Here is an 8,404-nt window from a genome sequence, read left to right as displayed (position 1 = left end):
TAGCCGAACTACGAGGTTTTGATCCTGTAAAGGTACGTAGGCAATGGATTCATCCATCCAAACACAAAAATAATAAAACTGTATATTCTTCTCTCATCCTCCCAATCAATGTTTGCACAATAAATATTTCATAAACAATACTTTTTACAACAAGTTGTGAAAAGGGTTCCCTAGGAGTACCTAGGATGCATTGGGGGCCTAACACCTTCCCTTTGCATAATTACCCCCTTACCCAGATCTCTGTACCCCTTTTATTAGTTTTCTTTGTAAAACTTCTTAGGCTTTTGTTCGCTTTCTAGCCATTCCTTTGGATAAATAGAAGTGCGGTGGCGACTCTATCTTTGTATGCTTTGCTTTTGATTTAGTCAATAAATCTAAAGGCGATGAATACACCGCTACAACGGCTATCCTGGCGAGTTCAAGGTATTTGATGTACGCTTCATTAGAAGGTCCTTGGTGAGGATGCACAAGGATATTTGCTTGGTTAGCGATTGTGAGCATGACCATGATGGTTGTGTTATTTGCAGTGGCAATCCCAGAGGTTGTATGGTTGTGAAGAGAGACATCCAGAGGTTGATGGATGAAGGTTTAATTCAGATTGTTCAGTCCCATCATGTAGATGACGATGTCAATGTAATAGTCCCAGTTTTCAAAACTCCTGAGAGATTAGTGATTCAATACGAGAGCAGCAGCAATAACAACGTCAGCAACAGATCGGTATCGTCGTTGGTTATACGATTAGTGGGCCCTATCTCGTATGCATCCGATAAGGCTGTCCTATATCAGTACAATGCTACCATGCTAGAGAGTGGTCAAGAGGTTCCTTTACCTACGACCAGTTCTGTTGTGAGCATAGCTGATGTTACTAAGGTGACCCGTAGCGGCCCTGTCTTTAGGCTGGTGTTCCCAAAGAATGTTGAAGATTTATCTGTTAGTAAGAAGGTTGATGCGTCTGTGGTGGATCCGGTTAGCGCTCCAAAGTGTCAGTCTGATGAATCCAGCGGTTTGAAGCCTAGCGATGATAATGAGGTGCTTCGTTTGATAAAGAAGAGTGAGTTCAATATGGTGGAGCAGTTACTCCAAACTCCCTCCAAGATTTCAGTATTGTCTCTGTTAATGAATTCAGAAGCGCACAGAGAAGCACTGCAGAGAGTTTTAGAGCAAGCTTACATGGAACATGATGTTACGGTGGATCAGTTTGATCATATTGTAGCTAACATCACTTCCTGCAACAATCTCAGTTTCTGTGATGAAGAACTACCCGAGGAGGGCAGAAATCATAATTTGGCTCTGCACATTTCGATGAATTGCAAAGATGACGCTCTGTCTAATGTATTGGTAGACATCGGGTCTTCATTAAATGTACTTCTGAAGTCAACTTTGTCTAGGCTGTCATACCAAAGAGCTCCTATGAGATATAGTGGCGTGATCGTTAAAGCAATTGACGGTTCTCGCAAAACTGTGATCGGTGAAGTGGACCTTCCAATGAAGATAGGTCCGGGTGATTTCCAAATTACCTTTCAAGTAATGGATATCCACTCGGCCTATAGTTGCTTGTTGGGAAGGCCATGGATTCATGAGGCAGGAGTCGTTACTTCAACGTTGCATCAGAAGCTAAAATTTGTTTAAAGTGGAAAGCTTGTTATTGTTGGAGGGGAGAAGGCATTGTTGATCAGTCACTTGTCATCTTTCTCTTATGTAGAAGCTAAGGATGAGGTTGGAACTCTGTTCCAAGCCTTATCTATTGCTGAAGAAAAGAGAGTTGAGGCACCCACGTCCTCATTCAAAGATGCAAAGAAAATTATTGAAGAGGGTCAGTCCGATCAGTGGGGACAGATGGTAGAGGTCTCCGACAACAAGAGCATAGCCGATTTGGGTTTCCAACAAGGTTCATTTGTGGTTAGATCTGAAGATGCGCAACCCAGTTTCTGTAGCAGAGGGTTCATTCATTGTAACGAACAACACTTAGCTGTGGTGCTAGAGGGTGATGAAGATGAAGACTGCACCAATTTTGTGACGCATGGAAAAGCTTACAACAATTGGGCTGCTGTTGACATTCCTGTTATTATGCATTGATCTAAGTAATTGCTTTTATTTGTTTTTAAAAAATCCTTCTCATATGCCTAAGGGAGAAGTGAGCATTGTTTGGGCATTTTCAAATTTGATCATCAATAAAATATAATTCTATTCATCCACATCTATGATGCTTTTGCTTTTTGCTTTATTCTGAAAATGGTAATCACAAAAAACATAAATAAACAATATAATTGTCCATCTGCATAATATTTGGTCACAATTCACTTCTCTAAAATCAAAATATCAAATCATTATGCAGCTTGGTTTCTAACCCCATTGAATACAATGATCCTTCTCCTACTCCAAATTTTGAATTCCCTGTGTTTGAGGATGAGGAGGAAAGTGATGAAGAAGTAAGTGATGAATTGTCTCATCTTCTTGAGCACGAGGAAAAAGTCATTCATCCATCGAAGAACAGATTAAGCTAGTCAACTTGGGTTCCGGATATTATGCATAAGTCCATATTAACCAAATGAGCATTGTGTGAAGGTACATGCTAGTACCATGGGGATGCGCAAATGCAAACTAGTTAGAGCATATGAGGTCATAACATCTAGTGGTTGGGGATGCACCGCATGTAAGGACACTTGTCACAAGCTTAGAGGAAACTGGTGACCTCTTAAGCGAGGGAGTCCCCAAGTAGGAGTCTCTAATCCCTTTACTTCAATTTATGTACTAACACTCTATCTCCAAACAACAAAAACTAAAACAATCTTACAAAACAATATCAAAATGCAGTTTGGTCATGAGTTCAGTGATGAACTCCATGTCGGACCATGAACACACACGCCCAGATTCCCATCATGTGTCCTTAAATCCACAAACCTTCAACATGAAAATCGATCAAAATCATCCCTTCAACAATATCCCCCACCAACTTTATCAGAAACACAACAACTCAAACAAGGCAGTCCAAACCCTAGCATACTTAAAGTAAAATTAAATGGTGACATAGTTGAGTTAGGGATCAGGACCAGGGGGTTTTACTCCCCAGGCCCCTATGCTCCCAGTGGTAAAAGAAAAATGTGCAAAAGGGGAGAAATGTTACCCTACCATAGCTTCGCCTTCTTCTCCGATAAGTTGGATTCAATTTCAGTAAGTCTCTTCTCCTTCTTTCTTCCTCCTTTATTTTGACCTCTCATACTCCTCCTTCTTCTTTATTTGTTTAGGTTGCTTGTGCTAATGAGTGGGTATAGTGAGGCTAGAGCTCAACTCTGCTAAACTTCAATGAGAAGTTTAGAGAGTTATTCAAGTAAGCTTTGGGTGAGGTTTTGAGGGATTTTTCTACAGAGTGAGTGTCATACCCCAAAATTTGCCCTACTTTTTTCACCAGGCTTATGGCTTTGTTCATTTACATGCATTTAGGAAGCATTCACTTCATCTACATCTCATCATTCCATCTTCATCTAAAAAATTAAGTCAAAGACTCTTTGGTGATGATGTTTTGCTTAAATCCGAAAGTATCTTGAATTTTGAAAATGGAAAGTAAAGAAGTTGTTGACTTTTGGTCAACAGGGTCGACATTGTTGACCAGACGTTTGACCCTTATCATATGCATTCCTAAACCTATTCATCCTCTCTGTTTAAGTCATTACATCATGTATAAAAAGGATGTACCATGTGTATGACATACCCATCAAGCACGCATTTTGCATTTTTACATATCCTGTATTGTAAGCCATTCAATCTAACTTACATTTTCGATTTTTGATACATTTTCAATTTCTAAGTGATTCACTAAGTCACTTTTCCCTTCATGGGTAAATTCCCTAAGCATTCATTGGAATTTATTTGCATACATACACTTTGAGCTATAATTCCTCTTTTTTTATTCATGGTCTTTCAATCCATGTACATAAGGTTCAAAAGTCACTAAATATTATCTTCACATGCACATGACTTCACTTTACATAACTTTATGTTATTATCAGCATATTACATAGTTTCCATACACAAAAGAATAAAAATAATTCCAAGCTCTTCAATAGTCTTCATTCATACTCCACTCTTGACCATGTTTGTTCATGCTCCATTATCATGTACCATGTTGCAAAGAAAACAAAAATAAGTTAGAAATTATATTCACTTCAAAAAATTCAGCACTTACATAACAAAATTCAGTATCATGAGCATTTACAAAATATACATGAAAAGTCATTTTAAATTCATGTCACTCATCTCTAAAATCCAACACATGCACATACATTCACATCATATGCAAAACCATTAAACCAAGTCAAATTCAATAAAAATTATGCATGTTATGCATATACCATGAATAAATTCTATATTATGTATCACTTTCATTCCACTTCTATACAACAAGTGAAACCTCATAAATCATGCACATTGAAAGAAAAATTCAGCATGCATGTGATAGATCATTTCATCCATGAACATCAATCCAATTACATCTATAATTCGTTCATTCATAACATGTAAATGGCCAAGCATGGGTTCAAGTGGTGCCATGTAAATTCATCCAATTTTATTCATATTCACTAAAAATTCAGCATATGCACATGCATGTAAATTCACATACATCCATGCTTTAACCGTCCTAAATATCTTAAATTTTCACTAACTAACTTCTAACCACTTTGGGCAATTGCCCAAAGTGCCTAAAACATACTCAACTAATTTCTAACCAATTTAATCATCACTCGCCTAGTTCCATATAAGCATTCATCATTCGCTCACTAAAGATCTTCTTCTTCTTCACTTTTTTTTTATTCCACTCACTCTTCCCTTTATCTCAAGTTTTTCACTCTCCATTCTCCATTCATCGACCTTCCCTCACTAGAACTCAAATTCATGGTTGTTGAACCTTCACATTGAAGCTTCAATAAACTTGAGCATAACCTTCACTACACTTGACTCCATATTTTTCATGTTTCAAGCATTGAAAAATGGAAAAAGAATCAACAACAAGAAGAAAACAAATGAAAGAAAAGAAAGGGGATGAAGAAGAAATGAAGAGGAATTAAAGAGTTGCTTACCGTATTGAATTTGCATTGCCGTTGAAGAACCATCGGAGGGTCTCCGATCGGTAAGCCTCAAACTTTATTTATGACTCCATGAATGGTTGCCTGTTTGTCCTTCTATGTTTGCTTACTTGTTTGAGTTATCTTTGCATGTTTGTTTATGTATTTACCTTGCTATTCATCTCGAGTGGACGGTTACCATGAGAATCCAAACCTTGCCATGAACAAAAACCATAGAAAATTTCAGCATCTTGTCAATACCATACCTTGACCTCTTTCATCACCAATTTCAACCTTCATCAACGATTCACCATAAACTGCAAGAAACCACGAAAAATCCATTACCAAACCAAGGCTCGGTTGGAAAATCCAAAAATAGAACCGAAACAAATCGAAAAGCAAGAAGTTTCAGTTCAAGCATTTCACCGAACAATTGGTGTGCGAGTTTCAGAACGGCATACATGTTATCAAATTCAAAATAGAACCGCAATTAACATCAGCTATAACACAGTGATAACAACAACACACTCATGTAAAACAAACTAAACACGATTCTGAACCTAAGTCGCGTAAGCTAAACCGAGTCAAACTCAGTTTCCAAACCCATCCTAAACCAGAACCAAAACTGAATTCTAAATCAAATTGGAATTTGAACCGATTGAGAGATGAGCAGATTAATGTTGTTATTGTGTGAGGTTCACCCGAGCGACTTGGTCGCTTTTGCATCAACGGGAAGCGCTTATGGTGGAAAAAGGTACAAATCATGTTTTGCATAAATCACTTCTGGAAACGCAATTTTGAGCTGCGCGTTTTCTTGTTCCTGGGTTTTCATGTTGTGCTTTTAGCCACGATTCCCTTTCATGTTCACGTGTGTTATGTATATATTCCAAGTTACTGCACTATTATAATAATGCTAACTTTTTTTCTTTGATTAGTTCATTATATATATATATATATATATATATATATATATATATATATATATATATATATATATATATATATATATATATATATTATGTTAAGTTTTATATCAAATAACCTATATAATCATAGCTTATACTTTGGTTTATACTACATAATATATTTGTCACTTAATACACTCATTCATGATAACACGCTAGACATGTGAGGCCACTACTATCATAACAATTTTTCATGGTGTAACTTCAAGTTTTACTGGATTTTCTCTTTTTTAGTACAATAACTTGTTAGTTCTAATTTTTTATTACAATATGTTTGTAGCTTAGTTAGAAATACAACTTAAATTTAGTTAGATATGTCCAATAGTCTTAGTTAGAAACACCAATTTAATTACTTAGTCAAATAATTCACTAGCTTTAGTTTAGATATATACAATTTAATTACTATAATATAAACTTTAGTTTTGGTTAGAAAATAATCATAATGCTTAGTTTAGAAAAATGTATTTTTTTAGTCACTTGAAAAATAATACTTAGGTTAGATTTTAATTAGGAGCAGTTCTTTTAATTGGAATTAGTTTTCTAGATTTTTTCTTCTAAGCTGTGGAGCTCGAAGCCTCAAGTCAAGATTCTCAATCAAGGCATCCTCAGTCATACCAAGCAGCGGATTACACAAGTGCTTCAAAGGTGGAAATTGCAAAAGCTTGTTAAATTAAAGTTGGAATTATGTGGCACGAGTCTTAAGCAATAGAGAAGGAGTGGGAGTGGAGAATTCCTACCTTCATTCTGAATATCTTGGGTATGGGACGAATGACCCGGCGCTCATCATGTTCACCTCTATTCATAGACTTTAGCACAATTCTAATCATACGATTGACAAGTCTCTCTCCCTTCATAAAGCATCATGCAACAAGGAAGGACTACATCAACAACTTATCCATCATGAATCAAGTTGTACGACACGAGCCTTAAGCAATAGAGAAGGAGTGGGATTGGAGAATTCCTTCCCTCATTCTGAGTATCTTTGGGTATGGGACGAATGACCCAACACTCATCGTAATCACCTCTATTCATAGACTTTAGTGTAACTCGAATCGAACGATTGATAAGATCTTCATCAACACAAGAAACAACAACAAAGATTCTTCTCTCTCCACTTGAGAGTTAAGGTGGAAGTTACATGCCACGAGCCTTAAGTAGTAAAGAAGGAATGAGACTGGAGCTTTCATACACTCATTCTGGGTATCTTTGGGTGTAAGACGTTTGGCTCGTTGCTTATCGTATCCACCTTTACTCATAGGCTTTAGTGTAATTCTTATCAAATAACTATCAAGTCTATTCCACTCTTTCCATTCTCCATTCTAATCATTTCAATTCAATCATTATATCATCTCTTCTTGCCTCCAATCATCTTACTTTCAGCCCTAGTGGGTTGAACTACGAAAGCTCTGATTTCCTTATTGCACTATAAGGATACGTAGGCAGGAGAATTCAGTTTCTTCGCGAGATATCTTATTTATCAATCTATTATATATAACGATCAATCATTCAATCCTCATTCAGTCATGCAAGGGTCACATACCCATTTCTCAATCAATAGTTTCAAGCAGTTCTTATCAGTTCAAACTATGGCTTACTTTGTTGCTTGCCCTCAAGGTGCAGACCTTGGCAACCTCCTTTAGCCCATGGAGTTCATACTCTGGCTTTATCCTTCGCCTTAAGGTGCAGACCTTGGTGACTTATTTTATCCCATGGAGTTCAAACTCTCGCTTTGCTTCTTGCCCTCAAGGTGCAGACCTTGGCAAACTCCTTTAGCCCATGGAGTTCAGACTCTGGCTTTATTCTTTGCCTATAAGATACAGATCTTGGCATCCTCTCCCTATTGAGTTCAAACTCTGGCTATCTTGATTTTGTCTATACAGTTCATACTTTGGCATATTATCATATCTTACAATTCAGACATTGGCATTCATTTATCCAGCCCTTGGAGTTCAGACTTTGGCTACCTTTTTCATTGCACACACAATTCGTACTTTGGAACCATACTCTTCCGCCCTGATGGAGTTCAGACTTTGGCATTTAAATCAGTTCCTTTTCCTTATAGTTCATACTATGGTATGCTTAAACACCTTGCACATGGAGTTCAGACTCTGGCAGCCTTTGACATTGACTTCAAGTTCAAACCTTGACATTATATCTCCGTTGCCCCTTTGAATTCTTACTCTGGGAATCCATTCCCTACCTTGTATTTAGTTTAAATTATGGAATTCATCTATCTTTCCCTATAGAGTTCAGACTCTGGCTATATCTCATTTGTTCTTGTGGTTGATCACCATCTTTGGTTAGTACCAACTTCTTGCTTGTTAAACAATCTACCTTGCCTCTGGGCAATCTTATCGAATCTCTCTTTGCTTCCAGCCG

The 8,404-nt window shown here is 37.2% G+C and overlaps 1 long non-coding RNA gene across 1 annotated transcript; it reads right to left on the bottom strand.

Moving 5' to 3' along the window:
- Positions 1-3,881: 3,881 nt before the first annotated feature.
- LOC127126116 (uncharacterized) lies at positions 3,882-5,962 on the bottom strand. The gene is made up of 2 exons (XR_007804911.1): positions 5,076-5,962; positions 3,882-4,948 (listed from the first exon to the last, which is right to left on the bottom strand). It is a non-coding gene; the product is annotated as an uncharacterized LOC127126116 (long non-coding RNA).
- Between the last annotated feature and the right edge of the window lie 2,442 nt (positions 5,963-8,404).

Source organism: Lathyrus oleraceus, chromosome 3 (genome assembly GCF_024323335.1).
Source record: "Lathyrus oleraceus cultivar Zhongwan6 chromosome 3, CAAS_Psat_ZW6_1.0, whole genome shotgun sequence".
Classification (NCBI taxonomy): Eukaryota; Viridiplantae; Streptophyta; class Magnoliopsida; order Fabales; family Fabaceae; genus Lathyrus; species Lathyrus oleraceus.
The sequence above is the reverse complement of the archived record's forward strand: the minus strand, read 5'-3'. Positions and strand labels throughout refer to the sequence as shown.